This window comes from Canis lupus, chromosome 23 (assembly GCF_048164855.1).
Source record: "Canis lupus baileyi chromosome 23, mCanLup2.hap1, whole genome shotgun sequence".
Classification (NCBI taxonomy): domain Eukaryota; kingdom Metazoa; phylum Chordata; class Mammalia; order Carnivora; family Canidae; genus Canis; species Canis lupus.
Window position 1 is genome coordinate 30,443,548 of NC_132860.1, and position 22,884 is coordinate 30,466,431.

At 38.0% G+C, this 22,884-nt stretch overlaps 1 protein-coding gene and 1 pseudogene across 2 annotated transcripts in view; one reads left to right on the forward strand and one right to left on the reverse strand.

Moving 5' to 3' along the window:
• The window catches only part of PAK1 (p21 (RAC1) activated kinase 1), a 143,802-nt gene that overhangs the window by 116,475 nt on the left and 4,443 nt on the right, over nucleotides 1-22,884 (reverse strand). The window lies entirely within an intron of this gene.
• LOC140615575 (small ribosomal subunit protein eS10-like) lies at nucleotides 4,581-5,070 on the forward strand (annotated as a pseudogene).

Consider the following 22,884-nt stretch of genomic DNA (forward strand, 5'->3'; position numbering starts at 1 on the left):
ATTTGCTATTAGTCAAATTAAGAAAATGTAGAATGAGGGATCCCTGGGTGGCGCAGCGGTTTGGCGCCTGCCTTTGGCCCAGGGCGCGATCCTGGAGACCCGGGATCGAGTCCCACGTCGGGCTCCCGGTGCATGGGGCCTGCTTCTCCCTCTACCTATGTCTCTGCCTCTCTCTCTCTCTCTCTCTCTGTGTGACTATCATAAATAAATAAAATTTTAAAAAAAGAAAATGTAGAATGACTCAATAGCCCATGTCACAAAACAAGGACTACCATTTCCCAAGGTCTACCATTTGGCTTCCTTTACCAAGTCCTTTGTGTTTAGGTTCTCTCTGGTAATAGCTTAGGGTATACAAACAGTTAGAATAAGAACCTCATATTCCAATTCATATTCTAATTGTCTGATTCTGTAGCTCTGAAAAAGTAGGTTAACAGTGCCTGACAAAAATATGACAAAGCTTGGAAGTGAAAGATTTCAGAAACACTGTTTCAGGTCAAAGCTGAGCTCATCCACATTACCCATGGTAGTGTGAGAGAAGCAGCTTTACATCCCTTTTTAGAACAGAACATGCCCTAAGGTAGGTGTTGTTACATCTGCTAATCAGCTAAAACAAATTCATTTGTAAGTGCTAAATTATAGGACTGCCTACAGTAGCCTGATGATTCCTTCATTCAGCAAATATTTACCGATTAAGGCATTAACAAATCCAGGACCATTTCTTAATACACAGCAATTATGCGAGTGCCACTGCTATCTGCACCTTACTCTCATTTAAACTCTTATCCATCACTGCATTAAACACATCTATAAAAAAAAAAAAACACATCTATATACTCAATTTGTGTTTTTATGATATGCACAAAAAGAATACTGAATTAGAATCAAAAGAATAGTTCTAAACATAGCTCAAGCTTTGAAGTCAGCAAATAGGTTTGAAACCCAGTCCTTTGAGTTACCAGCTATAAGATCATAATAGATCACTAATCTCTGGGCCTCAATTACTTCATCTGTAAAATGGGCCTAATACATACATGAGAGACCTGTTGCAAGGATTAAGTGAGAGTATATGGCAACTTGCACAGCGGTAAGGCACTCTATAAATGTTGACTACCTCATCTATGACAGGTACTTCCAATATTGGGAGGACTGACTGAGAAGTGTTTAGGGAGAGGAAGGATAGATGAACAAGTATAATTACAATACAGTACAAATAAGTACAATACAGTAAATGCTGCCATAGCTAGTGGAACAAAGCATTACATAAACACTGAGAAAAAGGATATTCTGTCTGGAACAGGAGGAAAGGAAGGTATCAGAGACAGATATTTTAACAGTCTTGAAGGTTGTTGAGCAGAAGTACAGCAAGCAAAGAACATACTACACAAAAGAAACTATGAGAAACAAGTCAGGGAGGCATGAAAGAGGTATATATGGCTTATCCAAGCAACAGTAAAAAAAAAACTTGAGAGAAGTGAAGGAGTTACACAGGACAACAAAATTAGCATAAAAAGCCTATCCATAGGGATTTTTTTTGTGGAGAGAAAAGTGGTATGAGAGGCAAGGAGAGGTGGTCATCTTAGAAACTTACTAAGAAAAAAAAAAAAAAGAAACTTACTAAGAAAATATTTAGTAAAAAAGAAAAGAAATAAAATCACCCTGTGATTACAAAGGATTGTAATACGGAGAAGAGCTTGAATTTATTTTGTATGACCCAAGGGTCAGACTTAGGAAGATAGATGGAAATTAAAAAGTGACATAAAAATGGCCTGAGTTAACCATCACATACAGAGTGGAGTATTTAGAATTTAAAAGAAGGGGCGCCTGGACGGCTCAGTGATTGAGCATCACCTTTTGGCTCAGGTCATGATTCTGGGGCCCTGGGATCGAGTCCTGCATTGGGCTCCCCACAGGGACCCTGCTTCTCCCTCTACCTATGTTTCTGCCTCTCTTTCTCTCTCTGTCCCTCATGAATAAATAAAATAAAAATATTTTTAAAAAAAAGAATTTAAGTAAATGTCCCTTCTTTAAATGGTGAAATTAGCCCAAGGACCTCAAAGAAGAAACTCTTATCTACTAACTAAGGAGCCCAGGCTTTCTCTTCCTCTTTGGAACAGGACTTGACTTGGTGGGCTTTTGATGCAACCAGGTTTGAGGAAGGTGCTTCAGCCACTTCCTGAGGCATTACACAATTCAATTCAACCTCAAAAGGGAACGCTAGCTCACACAAGAACAGCCTAAAAAAGAAAACTAAACTAAAGCAGGCAACTGACTGTAGAGGAAAGTAGGCAGTGGGCTTAAAGAGAGAGGGCCCATAGGGCTTCAGAATAACACAGGCATCAATTATGTATTACTTCATTAATAGAGGAGTGCACTTGCTGTGATGAGCACTGGGTGATGTATGGAAATGTTGAATCACTATATTGCACACTTGAAACTAATATTATACTGTATGTTAACCAGCTGGACTTTAAGTAAAAACTTCAAAAAATGTAAAGAAAAAATTACTCTATTTGTTTCTGTGCTGAAAATAGGAAACACAGATTTGAATCAGACAAGACCTCCACCTTCAAGGAGTTCCCATTTTATTAAGGTAGACAGACACGGCAATCAGTGATTATCTTTGAGTCATAAAGACCTGGGTTCAAATCCTGAGTCTACCTTTTACTAGCTAAGGCAAGTCATTTCCTTCATCTAAACTCTATATTCCTTATCTGTAAAATTGAGGGCAATATTATCAGCCTAACTCAAAGGGTTACTAAGCATTTGGTGAGATAACATATTCAAAGCACCCAGAAGAATGTCTGATCTATAGTATACATGATTAGTATGTATTTACTGAATTAATGGTTTATACAAAAATATCCTTTTTGGGGAGGAAGAAGGAGTGAACCTATTAGCTTTCCCATAATCCTGGAACTTCTGAGGAAATGCTGTTTGCCTGATCATACAGATTTCCCGTTCTCTAACTTTCGTGCATTAGAACCACCAACTCCATTCCAGAATTAAAAACCAGAAAGAGGAACCTAGCCACACAATAATTAGGAATGAAGGAAATAGTTGTCTGGCCTGACCAAGGTGGTAAAGGGAAGTTGGTAGTAGAGAAAAGCTTAAAAAACTCAAGACCTTAAATTCCACAAATTCATCAGGTTAAGATTATAAAAGCTTGATTAAATCCAAATACCTCAGCAAAGTGGAGCTTGGATGAGAAATTTGGGGCCACCAGTTATTTATGAACCCCTATGGCCCACAGTATTTCTCCATTTCAGGTAGTCATTCTTTCAATAAAAATTATTACATATCTACACCATTTGCTTCAACGTGGATGGAACTGGAGGGTATTATGCTGAGTGAAATAAGTCAATTGGAAGAGGACAAACATTATATGGTCTCATTCATTTGGGGAATATAAAAAATATTAAAAGGGAATAAAGGGGAAAGGAGGAAAAAATGAGTGGGAAATATCAGAAAGGGAGACAGAACATGAAAGACTCCTAACTCTGGGAAATGAACTAGGGGTGGTGGAAAGGGAGGTGGGTGGGGGGTGGGGGTGAGTGGGTGATGGGCACTGAGGGGGACACTTGGATGAGCACTGGGTATTATTCTATAGGTTGGCAAATTGAACACCAATAAAAAATAAATTTATATAAAAAAATGATTACATATCTACTGTAGGTCAGGCATTCTCCTTTCCGAGTTTCCCAGTCACCAAATTTCCTCCACCTCTTCTTCAATCAATTTACTGCATTCAGTGTCTGTCATTTCTACAAGCCCTTCTCTGGAAGAAGAAAAAGCCTAACCATGGGCCACTATAGTTTAGAACAGAAACCTGACTAACCACAAAGCCCATACCTTACCCCACCTACAGCCTCTGAATCAAACTTTACAAGATAGCTTTAAAGCCACAGAAGAACGAGTTCTGCTATATCTATTTTAAGTTTTTAGAAGAACAGTTCTGAGAAGACAGAACTAAATCTTCTGTGAAGATCTCACATGTACTAGGCACCATTTTTTTTTTTTAACTAGGCACCATTTTGAATGCTTTACATACACTAATGTCCTTAAAACAGCTCTGCAGGGGAATTACTACTGTCCCAATTTTACAAAGAAAAAACTGTGTTCATAGAAACAAAGTGACTTGCCCCAAAATCACAGTTAATAGGTGACAAAGCTGAAATCCACAGGCAAATTGCCATGTTCACTTTAGTCTTCCTTTTTTCCACTGCATCTCACATTTTATCCTAATAATTACCCTGCAAGGCAGGTAAAAGAAGTATCAGTATTATCTCATTTTACAAATGAGGAAACTCATACTTGAGGAAGTGATATTGCTTTCTCAGGAACAAATCAGTAAGTGGCAGAGCCATGGTTCATACCCAGATCTTTTGCCCTCAGGCCTATGTGCCTTCCACTACCCAACATTTCCTCTTACAGTGTGTCCTGCAAAGGGGTATAGTGGAAATGAACTTAACAGGGAGTCCAAAGTGCTGAGATATGGTCCCGACTCTGTAACTAACTTACTGTATAATATTGAGTGGTTGCTTTCCTTTCTAGCTCCAGCCCTATACATAGTACCCGCTGGGATGTTGACGTCCAAGAAGAACCCTACTGTCATTCATGAACTCCTTTTCAAGGAGGGAGTGATGGTGGTCAAAAAGGACATCTACATGCCTAAACACTCTGAGCTAGCAGACAAGAATGTACCCAATCTTCACATCATCAAGTCCATGCAGTCTCTCAAATCACAAGTCTACATTAAGGAATAGATTGCCTGGAGACATTTCTACTTGAAACTTACCAAGAGGGTATCCAGTATCTTTGTGATTACTTCCACCTGCCCCCTGAGATTGTGCCTGCCACTCTACACCACAGCAGTTCTAACACTGGCAGGCCACAGCCCAAAGGTCTGGAGGGAGAGTGACCAGCAAGACTAGCCGAAGGGAAGTTGACAGAGAGAGACACCTACAGACAAAGTGCTGTGCCCCCTAGTGCTGACAAGAAAGCTGAGGTTGGGGCTGGGTCAGCAAAGTTTAGAGATAGATTTGCCATGGACGTGGTCAGCCACCTCAGTAAAGTCAGAGAAGGTTGTTTTGTGTTGAATACACCTGTAGCCAGAAAATATATATATGTTGAATACACCTGTAGCCAGAAAATATATATATATATTTTTTAAAACATTGGGTGAATTACTTTCTCCTCTTGGCCTCTCACTCATAAAATAAAGGTGTTGAATTGAATAGTCCTTAGGTTGCCCTTCAGCTGGCAATCTAGGTTTTAATTAGTACCAACAAGTCTATGAGACATTTTTCTGATTTCCTTGCCACCCCACAGTAACTTTCTAAGAGAAACAAACATTAACTGTTATTTGTAGTATAGATAAGGTGAGAAGTGCTCAGGAGCAAAGTAAAAATTGTTCATTTCATTTCATTCTTTCCTTCCTCAAATACCCTAGATGTAAACACAGAAAAGACCACAAGCCATCTAATAATGCAATGTTGGCATACCCAATAACTACCACCATCTAAGAGCGTGCCAAGTATGTCTAGAAGTGAAGAGTATGTCCATGGTGGGCCCTTCTTTCCACTACTGAATCCACAACACTTCTACTCACTAGGTAATCTTTTTTCCTAGGTTGGGATGTCAGCTCTGCTTCACTTTCAGACCAGGCTTCTGACTTTTTTCTTTTTTTTTTTTTTTTTAAGATTTTATTTATTTATTCATGAGACACACAGAAAGAGAGAAGGGGGCGGGGGCGGGCAGAGACACAGGCAGAGGGAGAAGCAGGGTCCATGCAGGGAGCCTGACATGGGGCTTGCCCAGGTCTCCAGGATCACACCCTGGGCTGAAGGCGATGCTAAACCACTGAGCCACTGGGCTGCCCCAGGCTTCTGACTTTAAATCCCATTAGATGTAAACAATTCACAGGAGACTTTTGATTAATATATAGCGGGAAAAAATGAAATTTAACCCCAGATTCAAGTTCTTTCATGCCAGGAAATAGGAAAAGAGTAAGAAGCAGGATACAGGACTGGACAAATTACTTCCCTGTCTTAGTTTCTTATATAAAGTAAAAGAGAGGGTCCAAACCATTCCTGATCACCTGTCCCACTATAATCTAATAGAAATTTATAAAAATTCTCTATCTAGAAAATGTGAAATGTGTAAAAAACAGAAAGTAGGAGGAAGAGGCCACAGTGTTACAAATTAAAATGACCTCACAGAAGAAAATAAAAAGCAATCTGCCAAAGCAGAACGTAAAATATATATGGTCACATCACCCTGAGGACACATTAGTTACAAGAGCAAAAAGAAACCTCTATATCCCTGCGACAGCCGAAGTAAATAATTCAAATAATGCCCCAAGAAAAGACTGCAGAGGCAAAAACCATTGCTCATGAAATTAAATCAGAGCTTATCTAAATATGATTATAGACCTGAGACCTGAAACAATTGCTAAGAACTAGGGAATTGCCTTAGGAAGAAAGACAGTCCTAAGGAAGCACACTAACTTACCCTTGTCCTCAGAATAAAGTTCATATTACTTTGGCCAAGCATTTTCAGTAAACTTTTACTTATTAATACACTAAATAATGAACTTCCACATATATTCGTTCATTTAAACTCTTCCAACACCTTAGAGGTTCTAGCTCCTATTTTACAAAAGAGGAGTCTGAAGCTCCAAGAAGTAAAGAGACCAGGATAAGAAGCCAACCTCTGACTCCAAGTACAATGTACTCTCTATCTCACCCCTACTATAATCTAGCTCTTTCACTTGCACAGGGCTTTCACACATGCATTACCTAGTCTTATTCTCAGAACAACCTTGTAGGTAGATATTCAAGATTCTTCGTTAACTGACCCCTACCTTTACAGTTTGAAATGAATGCTTTTGGCTGCCTACCCAGCATTCATTCTCTTCTTCCCTCTTCCTAATAGAGCCCTAATTTTTATCCAGTATTCATCTCTCAGCAGCTTATATTACTAAGGCATTTCTCAAATTTTAGCATGCTGTCAGAGTCATAATTACCTGGAGTGCTTGTAAAAAAATAGATTCCTGGGCCCCACGCCCAGAGTTTTTGATTCAGTGGGTCTCGTACATGCCCTGAGAATCTGCATTTTCTTTTTTTTTTCTTTTTTTTTTTTTTAGAATCTGCATTTTCAACAAGTTCCCTTGTGGCCACACTTTGGAAACCACTGTTCTAACTAAGATAATGCTGACCCCAAACCTAGCTCCAGAGGTAAGTCTTGATTCCACATTCAAACCATAATATTTAAACCATTCTCCCTGAAAGTCATTAGTTCAAGAACTCAGGCTTAACCAATTAACTTCGGGTATGTCTCTGAAAACTCTCGTAGTTAAGGGATGGATAAATGGCCTAAGTTGATCCAAATGAACTAAAGACTTTTTTTTCCCATTTTGAGAGATGAAGTCAGTGTCCATCTCTCTTTCTCTGCCTCTCTCCCCATCTCTTTCCCTCCTTCCCTCCCTCCTTCCCTCCCCCTTCCTGTCTCCATCTATGTATCTTTCTCATCCATTGGTTAATAAAAAAACTTATCTCCTCAAATGTTCTATCAGCCAATTTACCACCATGATGAAAGCCAGCTTGGGGAATATATATATGCACACACACGCATTTCTCAGATTCCCATCTAAGTGTGATTTAGGTTTTGCTAATCAGATGCTCTCACACTAGATACTAACTTGGAATGAAAGTAGATGAGTGGAGAGATTGGGCACAGGACATGCCTCTTGTTGGGGCAAACTGCAGAAGCAGCACAGTTCTAGATCTAGTAGTTGTGGCAACAGTTTCTTGATTCTGCAGCTTCAGGACTATGGCAAAGAGATTTTGTTCCTGGAAGCTCAGGCTGGGTCCTTTTCTTCTACTCTCCCAAAGGCTTTTTAATCTCTCTGGCACCCTCTAATAAAGCATTTTTCCTTGAACCTGTTAGAGTGGATTCTATTACTTGCCGCTGTTAATAAGAAACCTGACCAATAAACTGCCCTACACTAAAGATAATATTTATTATTTACTATCACGTTCTTATAACAGCTGACCTTGTCTTTGCAGCAACTCTTTCCGCAGTCTGGAATTCAGCCCTCATCTATTTGCAAAAGCTATTCATTTCTTCCATGAAGAGATTTACATATAAAGGATTTAATCCCAGAAAAAAGGAAGTAAAAAGATTTGACAGAGGAGACTGAGCCCTAAAGAAAGCAGCAAGACATCTGACAGAGAAGGAGCAAAGGAGGAAGGAAAGGGGTATTTCATGTGTAAAGAACAACATTTACAAAGGCATTAAAGTGTCTCTTGCCACTAAGGACTGACCCTATGAATGCACAACTTCTTAGAGATGCGATTGACGCAAGCCACAGCATACACTGCTGTTTGCTCAATAAATTAGTACTGAATACTAGTGATTTTTAGAGTCAACTGTCAGGAATTACTAAACCTTAATAACCATGTATTTAAAAAAATACGCTATGCTAGGAGCCACAAAGAAATTCCATAGTGAGATCACAGTCTCCTACCCACAAAGATTTACAATGTAGACAGAAACAAAGATAACTGAAAAGATAAAGGATACAATACAAATATTATAAAGACAAGTGCAAATTCACATAAACAACTGTAAAAATAAAGGCTTCAAGTCACTGGAGTATCTAAAAGTGTTTTGCAGAGCAGATTTTCCCTAAGAGCATTAATTCACTAAATATTGGGATCTCTGGATGGCGCAGCAGTTTGGCGCCTGCCTTTGGCCCAGGGCGCGATCCTGGAGACCCGGGATCGAATCCCACGTCGGGCTCCCGGTGCATGGAGCCTGCTTCTCCCTCTGCCTATGTCTCTGCCTCTCTCTCTCTCTGTGACTATCATAAATAAATAAAAATTAAAAAAATAATAATTCACTAAATATTTACTAAGCAACTAAATGCACTAAAAATTACTCTAGCTACTGAGAATACAGGGAAGCAAGCAAACAAAATCCTTGCTTCACAAGGTTCAGATTCTAACTGAAGAAGAAATAGGAACAAAGGTTTCAAAGACAGAGCTGTAAATTAAAGGACTGGTCATTAGGTTCATTTTGGCTTCCTTATGCTGTATTAATAATGATAGTCAACACTTGCTGAACACTTGTTATGTGCCAGAATCTACTAAGTGCTTTACAATTACTGCTTCATGTAATCCTAGTAACAAACCTACGAAGCAGGTACTATTATTAGTACCATTTTAAGGATAAGAAAACTAAAACTACAGACATTAAGCAACTCTCCCCAGATCAGTCATGAAGTAGCAGAGCCACAAGATTCAAAGTTAGGTCAGTGGCAGGGGTTTAAATGCTGCATAATATGAAAAGAGGACAAAATCATATTTACATGCCATAGATCTGTTAAAATGGGAGACAAGGAGTTAATCTTGCATGAGCTTTACCATCTCTGGGTTGTTTTTTTTTTTCCTTATCCTATAAAATTAGAGATTAGATTCCCTAAACTATGATCTCTTCCAGCTGTTTCCATGGTTACAAAAACAATGTGAAAAGGTATTCAGGTGCCTAGTCCCATTGTTGTTAAGAAATAGGTACTTAGAAGGTTGACCCTATCCAGTTATTCATCAGCTGAGCCCAAGTGCTTCCACCCTTTCATTAAGGGTCACATTAGCATTACATTAATTGGTATAAACAGCTGTAGCACCTCCAGCACAGAGGAGACTGGAGGCCCAGAGAACAAAGGAAGAGGCAGGAAAGCAGTGATTGGCTGACCTGGATCCGTCTAGGGCATGGCATTTGGTCCCTCTGCATTTCTAAGTTCTCATGAATGTGGATGCCGAGGCAGTAGCCCAAAGCCTTTCTCATTTCCATCTCAATCTCCAGGAAGAATTACAATGAGAACAAGAGCTATTGAGGCAGAGAACAGACTGTGAATATTAAAGTATACACTAGGCAGGAGCCTGTAAAAGAAAGAGAGGTTTTTCTTTTGGACCTAACAAAGTGTAACAGTCAAACCCTATTCACTCACCTGCCATATACACTCTGTACCAAATATTACCTTTTCAAGGAGTTTTCCCAAACCCTTCAATTATTATTTACTTCTTCCTATCCCTATACATTTATTAGGTATCTGCTAAGTACCAAACTCTGAGCTAGGCACCATAGGAATATAATGAATAAAGCACAATCACCAACTTTGGTGAACTAAATCTAATGGAGAAACTAGTACATACAATGGGATTCTTATCACCTGAGTTTAATATCAAAAAAGGCTATTTAAAAAAATTTTTTAATGCCATTTAAGTTAACTGATGAGAGACCAAAATTTCCTAGTAAATTTTTAAAAAAAAAAAATCGATCAGGCCTTCAATTTATCAAGATAAACGTAAAATAAATTTTGCTAATTCTTAATATTTAACAAAAATTTAAGTTGTAATTGCCTATAAGCCAAAGAACATCTGTCACTTCACATTTGGCTTTCAAAACACATTGATAAGAGAATCAATTTTGTAAAAATATTCAAGAGCTTCACCAATCTTTCCCAAGAGTCTCTCTTAATCCTGTTACTCAAATCATCGCCCTCTGAATCTCCTTTTGTGTCATTACTCGTGTTAATTTCTCCTTCAATTTTAAACTAACTCTACCATTTAATCCTCATTTGTCAATGATTTTTTGTGTGTATGATTCAAGCGACTCTCCAATATTGCATTATTTCAAATTCATAAAAGTCTTTGTTTCGTGGAATTGTCATTTTTTTGCTCAGTTTTCATTTTAGAATCTATTTGCGTTGTATTGTTAGATTATCCTACCATTAGAAAACACTTACTGAGAAACAGAGTCCAGTGGTGAGCAGGGAGGGATGCTTGAGTGGGGATTAATTTTATAAGTGATCAGTTCCTACAGATAATAAATGAACTTCTAATTATAGTGCAAAGGACGGAGAGAGTGCTATGGACATTCAAAAAAAGCTTAATAAATACCTGAGTAAATAAGTAAATTATTTTATTCAATCATTCAACAAGGATTTATTGACAGCCTACTATAGGCCACACACTGTTCTAGATGCTGAGTATATATAGTAAGGAATGAAAAAAAGTACCACCTTGTCTTAGGCCATCCATGCTGCTATAACAGAATGCCATAGACTGGGTGGCTTACAAAAAACAGAAATTTGCTTCTCACAGTTCTGGAGGCTGGGAAGTTCAAGATCAAAGCACCAGAAGATTCAGTGTCTGGTGACAACTCTCTTCCTGGCTCATACATGCTGTCTTCTCACTATGTCCTTGCATAGCAGAAGGGGCAAAGGAACTCTCTGGGGTCTCTTTTATGAGAACACTAATGTCATTCATGAGGGTTCCATCATCATGACCTAATCACCTCCTAGAGGCCTTACATCCCCAGTCATCACATTGGGTACTGAGATTTAACATACAAACTTTGGAAAGACATAAACATTCAGTGTATAGCACGCCCTCAAGAAATTTGTAATCATGAGTGGATAGATAAGGACTGAAGTCTATATGGAAGACATGGCATCCAAGTTGGATCTTAAAGAATAAAGAGTTTTAATAGAAGAGAGGGAAAAGGAACCCTAGGCTGAAGGAAGAAAATGATAAGACATATAAAAGTGAATGGAACTGAAAGTCTTTTTAGAGAGATGAAGTAGGGTCAGGAGAAATAAGGCTGAAGAAGTAAGTGAGGTCAAATTATAAAGTTCCCTGAAAAACAACTTAGTTTACATATTATCTTATAAGTAGTGGGGACACAATGATTGCTTTTGGGTAAGACAGTAACAGCATTAGAAACATTATTCCAGGCAGAATAATGAATGAATAAGAGGGCAGGAAGACTGGTGGCCAGGACACTAGTAATGAGGCAGTTAAAAGCCCAGAGAAAAGATGATTATGGTCTAAACCAAGCAGAGGAGATTGAAAAATAAAAACAAATTTGAAATAACTTCAGAGATAAAATTGCCAAGGCTTAGTAATCCTTGATAGCGTAAGTTCATTCATTCAGCAAATATTTACAACACTTACTTTGTTCCATACACTGTACTACATGATGAAGCACAGTGGTGACAAAAGAGATATGACCTTTGATTCTATAGAGCTGGAAGTCTAGACATATAACAAACAGGTAAGTACAGAATTACATATCATTATAAACTATTATGGAAAATAATGAAGTCCTGTGAGAGGATAATTGGGTAGGGGGATATCTTCTTTAGATTAGACAGGTTCTAGACCACATTTGTTTTCTAAAAGAAGAAAAAGAGGAGAGAGAGAAACCAGACTTGTGGAAAAACCAGAACTGGGGAATAACATACCAAGGGAAAACAGGTGTGAAGACCGTAAGGCATGAAAGATTTTCTCAAACTTTGTAGAACAAGATAAAAAAATGCCCATCACTGAAGCAGAGCCAGTGCAGTGGGCAGTGGCACAAGATGAAATTAGAGAAACAAAAACAAGGATCAGGTCTCTTAGAACACTATAAATCACATTTAAGATTTTATATTTTCTCCTAAATAAAACAAAAAGCCTTTACAGGTTTTAAGCAAAGAGCTCAGTTAAAAAGATTACTGTGGTGGTCTAAGGTAGAGATAGTGGTAGCATGGATTAGAGAGGTAACAGACATGGAGAGAGGTAGATGGATTCAAGGAATACATGGGAAATAAAATTGATAAGACTGGGGGTGGAGTACATATGAAGCATAGAAGAACAGGAGGTGTCAGGGGTGAATCTTAAATTTGTGATTTGAGCAACTGCAGAAACAAAGATGTCACTAGGACAAGGATAACTGAGGGAAGACCAAGTTTCTGGGAAAAAATCAAGAATGCAGTTTTAGAGCATATTAAGTAGGAAATGTAAAATTTCAAAGTGGAAATATCAAGTGGGGTAAGTGGATATATGGTTTAGAGTTAAAGAGAGATGTTTAGGGTAGAGATATCTGGAAAAATACGGGAGTTGCCAGCATTTATATGGTATTCAAAGGCAGGACAATGAATGAGACCAAGTATAATGAGAATCTGGCATTAGAAGAGAGGATCTCACCCTTGAGGAATTCCAACATTAAAAATAAAATAAATAAAATCAAGATAGAAAAAGACAACAAAATAAACTAAGGAATGATCAGAGACAAGAGGCAAATGAAGAAAGTGTATCACAGAAGGCAAAAGAATATTTTAGAGAGACCATAACCAAAAAAGGCAAATAGAGAGTTCCATTAAGATGAAAAGGAAAAGGAAATCCTATGGCTGCTAATATCACAAAAAGAAATACACCCAGGCATTAAGAGCCCCTTGATGAAAGAACACACTGATACCTAGAAAGTGGTCATGGAAAACAAACAAAAGAAAAACCTGAATCTGAATTAGCCTTTAGATACTACATACATGTAATATACAGGACCGGGACTGAGGAACCGGTTAAACTATAAAAGGAAGATGCAATATCCAAACAGTGGGAAACTCTACAGAAAAAAACAATGCGGTTTTTTCAACAAATAAACTGAAAGGGGGTGAGAAAGAGATTGAGATGGACTTTAGAGTAAAAGAGACAGAAAAGACCTATCAAACAATCTCTCTGTGTAGCCCTTATCTGGATTTTGCTTCAAGCTGTTAGACAAGAAAAAAAAGGTGCAACATTTGAATCACAACTGAATATTTTTATGACATTAAGAGATTATTGAGTATCTGTACCTCTATGGTTTTTGTTTTTAAGTAGATTTGGCACCATGGAGGTCATTATAGGCCTTAGTGAGAGTGGTTATGATGAGGTGGTGAAGGTAGAAGTAGACTGGAATAGGCTTTCAGGTAAATAGGTAAAAAAAAAAAAAAACTGGAAGCAAAAATTGTAAACAGCTATTAAGGACTAGCTTTTTTTTTTTTTTTTTTTTTTTTTTTAAGGACTAGCTTTGAAGGAGGGCAAAGATAGGTTTTAGCTGGAGGCTGACATGGGATCTCCGGAGGGCTTTTGTTTGTAGGGAAAGGAAAAATTAATTTCATTTAAATAGAACATTTGTTTTGTTGTTGTTTTTTGTTTTTTTTTAATAGAACATTTGAATGCTGCTTGGGATAACTCAGTAGAAAGTAAAATGGAAAGATGCAGTGAAGTAAGGTTTCTAAGATGGGACCATGGGAAGGAAACTAAAAGCATGTAAAGGAGCAGGATAGATGGGCAAAGGCAAAAATTCATGCAAATCCAAGTAGATTCTTAGATTCAGTAGCAGAAATATGAACCTTCTATTTTATCTGTGTTATGGAAAGCAAAGTAGGTAGGGGATGGTTTCCCCTGAGAAAAACTCAGGGGAAAACATGATAGGTGCAGATTGAAGGGAGAATTGAACATATAACCTGAATAAAAGTAGTTATTTCCAGAGCCAAAAAACAAAGGGGGTTAAAGACCACAGGTTTTTGGAAACAGGAAATGAGTCAATTGAATTGATTAACTCCTGAGGAAATCATTAAAAGAAAGACTGTGGTGGTATTTTCAGTTTGCAAATATTAAATCCTGTCGAGAGCCCATTTGGTCTTTATAACCCTTGACCCAGTAATCCTACCTATGGGAATTCATTCTAGAAAAAAAAAAAAAAAAAAAAAAAAAAACACGGGCAGACCAGGTGGCTCAGCGGTTTAGCGCCACCTTCAGCCCAGGGTGTGATCCTGGAGACCCAGGATGAGTCCCACATCAGGCTCCCTGCATGGTGCCTGCTTCTCCCTCTGCCTGTGCCTCTCTCTCTGTGTATCTCATGAATGAATGAATGAATGAATAAATAAATAAATAAATAAATAAATCTTTTTAAAAAACTATCTTTTAAAGGAGAAAGCTAAATGCAGTATTATAGATAAAATTACAGTGTGATTTATAACAGGAAAAGAAAAGCTAAATGATTGGGATGGTTAGTTTTATGTATCCACTTGCTAGGCTATAGTACCCAGTTACCTGATTAAATCTAGGTACTAATCTAAATCCCCTGAAAGTATTTGTAGATATAGTAAATATCTACAAGTCAGTTGACATTAAATGAAGGAGATTATTATTCTTATTTTAGATTTTATTTATTCATTCATGAGAGACACAGAGAGAGAGAGAGAGAGAGGGAGGGAGAGAGAAACAGGCAGAGGGAGAAGCTGGCTCCATGCAGGGAGCCTGATGTGGGACTCGATCCCCCGTCTCCAGGATCACACCCTGGGCTGAAGGCAGATTTTTCTTCCTAATCTAATGGTAGGCTTCATCCAATCACAGTTGAATGGCCTCAAGAGCAAATCTGAGGCTTCCCCACAAAAAAAGAATTCTACTGGTTCTGTTTCTCTTACAGAACACTGACTGGGGATCCCTGGGTGGCGCAGCGGTTTGGCGCCTGCCTTTGGCCCAGGGCGCGATCCTGGAGACCCGGGATCGAATCCCACATCGGGCTCCCGGTGCATGGAGCCTGCTTCTCCCTCTGCCTGTGTCTCTGCCTCTCTCTCTCTCTCTCTCTCTCTCTCTCTCTGTGACTATCATAAATAAATAAAAATTTAAAAAAAAAAAAGAACACTGTTTCAATGCTTAAGGCAAATTATGGAAGATCATCTAAAATCTTACAAGTACTAAGAAATAACATAGGGAAATGTTTATAGGTCAAGAAAAAAGGGCAAACAACAAATTTAGGCTACATTGTGATTACAACTATGTAAACATGTATGTTTATATGTAAGGAAAAAAAGAAACAAAAGTGTTTATTCGTTAAAGAATGGAATCCTGAGTGAATTTTTAATTTATGAATTTAAATGTTATGAAATAGTTTGTGAAATAGGGCTATTATTTTCAATGGAAGAGAGTTAGTAGCATTATTGTTAAGCCTTATCAAAATTATGTAGCACTTAAAAAAAAACTAAAAATCTAAAAGGAAACTGCCAATTTTGAAATGTTGCCTTGGATATTACTATAAAGAATGGACTCGGGATCCCTGGGTGGCTCAGCGGTTTGGCGCCTGCCTTTGGCCCAGGACGTGACCCTAGAGTCCTGGGATCGAGTCCCACGTCGGGCTCCCTGTATGGAGTCTGCTTCTCCCTCTGCCTGTGTCTGCCAGAGACAGAGAGAGGCAGAGACACTCTCTCATGAATAAATAAATAAAATCTTAAAAAAAAAAAAAAAAAAAAAGAATGGACTCTCTGGAAGGCAAGTATGCCTCAAGGGCCTCAATTCAATGCCATTTTTCAGTAACATAGAATTCTTCAATTCAAATGGTATGAAAAAAGAACCAGAATGGCAAAGCAGCCAATGCACAACTTGATCAGCTTAAAAATTTCCCACACCCTTAGCTACCTACTAGCATCAGGGCATGCATTCAACTTTGACTCAGATCAGAGATATTCATACTGGGTAGCTAAATATTTAGCACACTAAGGTTTCTTTTCTCCTGTATTCTCCCAACACCACGCACTGAAAGGATTCTTGTATGTTTATTGAACTTGAGAAAAAAACAAATGCTCTCCGTAAAGAAGTCATATGGACCTCAGTTTGATTTCAAACAAAACGTATTTACTGAGTGGCTACTCTATTTTAGGAACTATGAATACAATGGTGAGCAGAAAAAGATAATTTTTATTTTAAGGAAAAGGGTACTATATTAAAACTCACTCTTTAGGGTGCCATGCGTTAAAGAGAAATAATTCTGTGCAGCTTAGGGTCTGGTACAGCAGATAGATATTATTCAAATAATGCCATAGTGTAATGGGTAAGAGTATGGTTCTTTATAATTGATACAAATGCTGGTGTTTAAGAGTGAAGTGCATTGGTGTCTACAATTTATTTGGAATGGCTTCAAAATAAAATGGATTGATGAATGGTTTAAGGGATGGACAGATATTCAAATACAGCAAAATATTACAGAATCTAAATAATGAATATATGGGTACTCACTGCACATACTCCCCTAATAGTATAATTTTTAAACACACAAAAAAGTTGAAAGTGTACTGTGAAATAGTTTCAAGAGGAGTCAACCTACAGGGAAGGATATTTTTTGGTAATGAAAATTTCATCTTTGACCAAGAGATCTACTTAGATATTATAGACACCAAGAGGTAGCCTCAAAACCACTTAATCAATTTATCCATCAATATTTATTTGCTTGTTTGTTCTGGCTGACAGTGATAGAGTACATTCTACACTCAAGATACTATGCAAAAAAAAAGATACTATGCTAAAAGTGGTAGCACTATATGGGTGGGTAGTGGCTCTCGGGCACTAATTGTCTATAAAATCTGATTTAATAATCCTTTCTCAGTCTCTCAGAATTAAACAGGATATTGCATAGGGCAGCATTTTGAAAGGTCTCTTCCCACCACACCAACTTTATCAAGTACCATTCACTCTTGTTCCATGTGCACCAGCCATAATGGCTTTTTTTTTAGTTCCTACGTTGAGCTAAACCAGAGCTAATAGAAACATAATATGAGGGGATCCCTGAGTGGCGACGCAGTTTGGTGCCTGCCTTGGGCCCAGGGCATGGTCCTGGAGTCCCAGGATCGAGTCCCGCGTCGGGCTCCCTGCATGGAGCCTGCTTCTCCCTCTGCCTGTGTCTCTGCCTCTAAATAAATAAAATCTTAAAAAAAAAAAAAATATATATATATATATATAATATGAGCCATTAACACAAACCACATACATATGTAATCTTAAATTTTCCAGTAGCTATGGTTTTTTGGGGTTTTTTTTTGTTGTTGTTGTTTTGTTTTTAAAGATTTTATTTATTCATGAGAGACACAGGCAGAAGGAGAAGCAGGCTCCATGCAGGGAGCCCGATGCGGGACTCGATCCCGGGTCCCCAGGATCACGCCCTGGGCCGAAGGCAGACGCTCAACCGCTGAGCCACCCAGGCGTCCCTAGCTATGTTTTTAAAAGCTAAAAAAAAAAAAAAAGCAGGTGAAATTAATTTGAAAATCTATCTTAACCCAATTTATCCAAAATGTTTCAATATATAGTAAACATAAAAAATTAGCTATATTATTTTTTTCAGCACTAAACCTTCAAAATCTAATATATATTTTATACTTATAGCACATCTGTATTTGAACCAGACACATTTCAAGTTTCAGTACCCATACCGTCTTGTGGTTACCATCTTGAGCAACATAGCTCTAAACTTTTACCTACTTTCAGGGTCTTTGTGCATTTTAAAATGTTCTCTCTGCCTGACATGCTCTACACCCTATTCTCTGAATGGTTAATTTCTATTTATCTTACATATCTTAGTTTAAAAGCATCATCCCCTCAATGAGGCCTTCTACTTCATCACTCCAAAATTCTCTACATTAGTCCGTTATTTCTTTTGCAGGACTTATCAAAACCTGCAACTATTTATTTGTACATTTAATGCTTTTCTCTGTATTCCCCTCTGGAATGTAAGCTTTATAAGAGCAAGGAAAAGGATCATTTCTGTATTGTTTAGGATTGTACCCTGAGTACTGATCACAATGTTTGGCACACAGGAAGCAACCAATAAATATTTGTAGACTAATTAAGGAATTGATAAATAGATGCACTGCAGAGACGTAATGAGCTTGTATGCAATTGAAAGTATGTGTATTTTGCCATTTCTACGTAGTCTGGGACGTTTACAAAACAGTCAACTTCAGACAATTCTCTGGCAAGCAGCAATAGTTAGAAACATGATATTGGGGGTGCCCGAGTGGCTCCATCCATTAAGTACCTGACTCTTGACTTTGGCTCAGGTAATGATCTCAGGGTCATGAGACTGATCCCCAAGTGGGGCTCAGTGCTGAGCATGGAGCCTGATTAAGATTCTTTCTCCCTCTCCCTTTGCCCCTCTCCCATCTCCACCCCATTCCCCCTACCCCGCTTGCTCACACAAGTGCATGTTCTCTTTCTCTTTTTTTTTTTTTAAAGAAACAACATGATTTTTAGAAAGAAAACAAGCAGTAAATATCTTTTACATTCCCCAAGAAACCAGAAATTTTTTAGAAATCAGGGGAAAATGAAGGAAGTGCTACTGGTCAAAGCAACACCCAAATGAGGGGCCAACACTAGATTTGGAGATAGATGATATGGATTAAAGACTGCAATTTCCAAACTTGTGGAATAGTCAGTTATAATGAGGCTGATGATGTTGATTTGTTCCTGATCTCATTTATCCCCAATAAACACTGACATTGGGAGAAGCAGGTGGCTGAGAAACAGGGAGATCACCAACCCAAACTCATTTTTTAAAAACATTAAAAGAGGGGCATCTGGATGGTTCAGTGGTTGAGCATCTGCCTTTGGCTCAGGTCATGATCCCAGGGTCCTGGGACCAAGTCCTGCACCAGGCTCCCCACAGGGAGATGGCTTCTTCCTCTCCCTATGTCTCTACCTCTCTCTGTGTGTCTCTCATGAATAAATAAGTAAAGTCTTTAAATAATACTATTGATTACATTTCCACAATGAAACTGCTAGGTTTATTGGCTTGGGTTTTTTTTTTTTTCCTTTTTTCTTTTATTCTTCTGTATTCTCAAAAGTTTAAAGAATCTGACTTCAAATCATAGCTGTGCTGCTATACATAGCCTCAGGCAATTCAATTAACCTGTTTCCTACTCTTTAATATGGAAATAAAATAATACCTGTCCTAGCTAATCCACAGAGTTGTTGAAAGAATAAAGTGAGATAATATTAGTGAAAATACTTTGTACACTAGAGGCCCTTTACCACCTAGGCCTGGTCTTCCTGTCTTACCAGTAATTCCCCACCTTGTAACGTATCCTATAAGTGTACTAAAATACTCAGGGTTCCCCAAGCATGTTGTCAAGCCTTCTAGTTCTCATACTGCTCTTTCAGGAAGGTTCTTCCTCTCTGCTCTCCTCCCATCCCTCCCCAACTGTGTTTGGTTAACCCCTGTTCATCTCTCAGAACACAACTTAGCTGTCACATTAAGAAGGCTTGCCAGGCCATCCCCATTGCAGGTGGAGTAGATGCCTTTCTTCTGTCTTTACATAGCATAAGCCTGTATCATTTTGCTCTCATAACTGTCTATGGACATGTCTGTTTCTCAACTATTAGCTTAAGGGTAAAGACCAGATATGATTCATTATTTCTTCAGAGCCCCTGACAATGCCTGATGCTTAATATGTGTTTAGCAAATGAAACTTAAATGACAATTAAAACATTAGTTTTCATATGGTAGGTACCTAAGACTTTTATGCAAAATACTACAATATAAAGCAATACTTCTCAATCTTGGCTGCATATCACAATTCTATAAATCTTCTAAAATAGAGATTTCAAGAGATTTTGAATAAGTATAGACTTTAGAACCCAGGCAACAGTAATTTTTTTTTTTTACATCTTCACAAGTAGTTCAAGTGTATAACCACAATTCAAAAACACTGCTTTAAATAATTGAGGTCATTAAATTACAACAATTCTACCTAACACCTAACACTTACATAGCTTAACATACAAAACAATTCATTTCTACACATATTACTTTTTTAATCCAGTATAGTTAACATACAGTGTTATATTAGTTTCAGTTATATAATATTCGTTTTCAACGTGTTATTAATTGAATCTTCACAACTCTGAGTTAGCTATTATTTCTATTTTCCAAACTAAGAAATAGATAATTAAGTAAGTGTTCAAATAGGTCTTTGCCTAACTTCAAGTTTTTTTTTTTTTTTTAAGATTTTATTTATTTATTCATGAGAGAGACACAGAGAGAGAGAGAGGCAGAGACACAGGCAGAGGGAGAAGCAGGCTCCACGCAGAGAGCCCGACGTGGGACCCGATCCTGTGTCTCCAGGATCATGCCCTGGACTGCAGGCGGCGCCAAACAGCTGCGCCACCGGGGCTGCCCCCTAACTTCAAGTTTAATGCTCTCCCTTCTACATCTATCTCCTTCCTTAGAAAGTGACAGACGATATTGTAGCAACATACAAAGTATAAGGGAACAATGGTTCAAATGAGAAAGACATGAATTCCAGCTTTGTGGAAATCAAGGAGAGAATAAGGAAAGTTGAGCCTTAAAGATACAGGTAGGCAGATGAGAATGGAAGTCACACATATTCTATCACTGTCATTTATCACTCCCGAAAGATTCAAAAAGGCAGATCTTGTAAAGGAGGAAAGTGTTCTTGCCAGCCTTACTTGGTACTTACACAGCCTGCAAGGGGCAGTGGAAAGGGCTGGAAGTAGAAAAGTGAAGTAAGAAAGTCCCTTAAACAGGAATGAACTTCCCAATTCTGCATGCAGATTACTTCACCCTGACTCCATGAATAAGAGCCAAGACATAACAGACTTGTTGTAACTAAGACTTAGATCAACTTTAGAGAAATAATATCAAACAAAGTCATATTAATGAGGAATCAATGAACTTCTGGTTCTTTCTAGACTTATCACACTATTCTTAGGGGATAATCTGGAATATCCTAGCACATACATCATTTCCCCTGAATCAAAGACTAGGATAGAATGGTGGAGAAAATTACTTAAGAAAGATAAAGCTTAACACAAAACATATGACATGATGTTAATAAATGTATGATAGCAAAGGGAAATGAATATTCAGGCAGTAATGACACACAACACTGGATAAAGTCTGATCTCTCAGCTTCAGTAGTAAAGTGTCATCTTGTGAGTCTGCAATTTCATGACCATCTGACATAGTTAGCAATTTATTTTTTTTTAGTTCAAACTCTGGACTTCAGTCAGGATTTTCTTAGGGGGAAAAGGCTAAAGGGATTAGGAAGCAATCTAAAAACATTTTTCATGCTCCAAAGTTTAGTTTGATAGCTTAAAAGGCAATATGATATAGTGGCAAAAGTGAAGTACTGCACTGAGATCCAAACACTGTAGTCTTAAACCAATATTTAGTCATTGCTAAATTGCAATCATTGCTTAATGATGTGCCTTTGAGCAAACCAAGACTTCTATAATCCAGTCTCCTAACTCGTAAAAAGGAAATACCTATCTCACAAGGCTGTTGTGAAGATTATACAAAAAACACCAGGGAAAGATGTTATTCTTTCCCTGTATGAATGATAAATGTAAACGCATGTAAATCTGTCTTCACTAATCTTTCTGTGCACAAAAGAGAGAGCAGGCTAAATGAGGAAAAAAAATTATTTTAACTCTCAAAGCAATATACTTGCAAAATATTCCTAGATTCTCTATACAGAAAAATTAAAGCAGCCTGGGTAATGAACATAATACATAATTGATGGTATCCGGTGAATATGAACTGGAATGGAGGTCTACGCACTTACTTTCAGCAAAACCTTGAACAAGTTCCCTTTGCCAATCTGAGCCTCAACCTCCTTTTCCATTAAACAGAAATACTAGCAATCATCTTACACATTTATTTTGAAGATTGGAGAAAACTCACAAAATGGTACATAACAAGTGTTCAATAAAGTTTATAACAACTGCTAACAAATTACTCTCTCCAGAGGTTCCTTTATATTCAATATTTTATTTAGTTGCTTTATAACCTTGTAAGCTAGTCATAGCAATTGTTCCTATCTCCATTTTACAGTTGGACAAAATGCACAGAGCTAAAATTATTTCCATAAGATCATATAAAAATGAGAGACTAAGGTTCCCTGACCACTCCTCCCACCCCAAATTACATTAGTCCTTAGGAATTAAAATGATATCTATGAAATAGTATGTGCTTTTGAAAATCTTAAGCTTCCTCTTTCCAAAAAAAAAAAAAAAAAAGTTATTTTTCCCTACTCTCTGGTTATGATTTAGAAAGACAAAAAGGGGGAAAGAAAAGTTCATTAAAACCAGCAACAATGGGGATCCCTGGGTGGCGCAGCGGTTTAGTGCCTGCCTTTGGCCCAGGGCGCGATCCTGGAGACCCAGGATCGAATCCCACGTCGGGCTCCCGGTGCATGGAGCCTGCTTCTCCTTCTGCCTCTCTCTC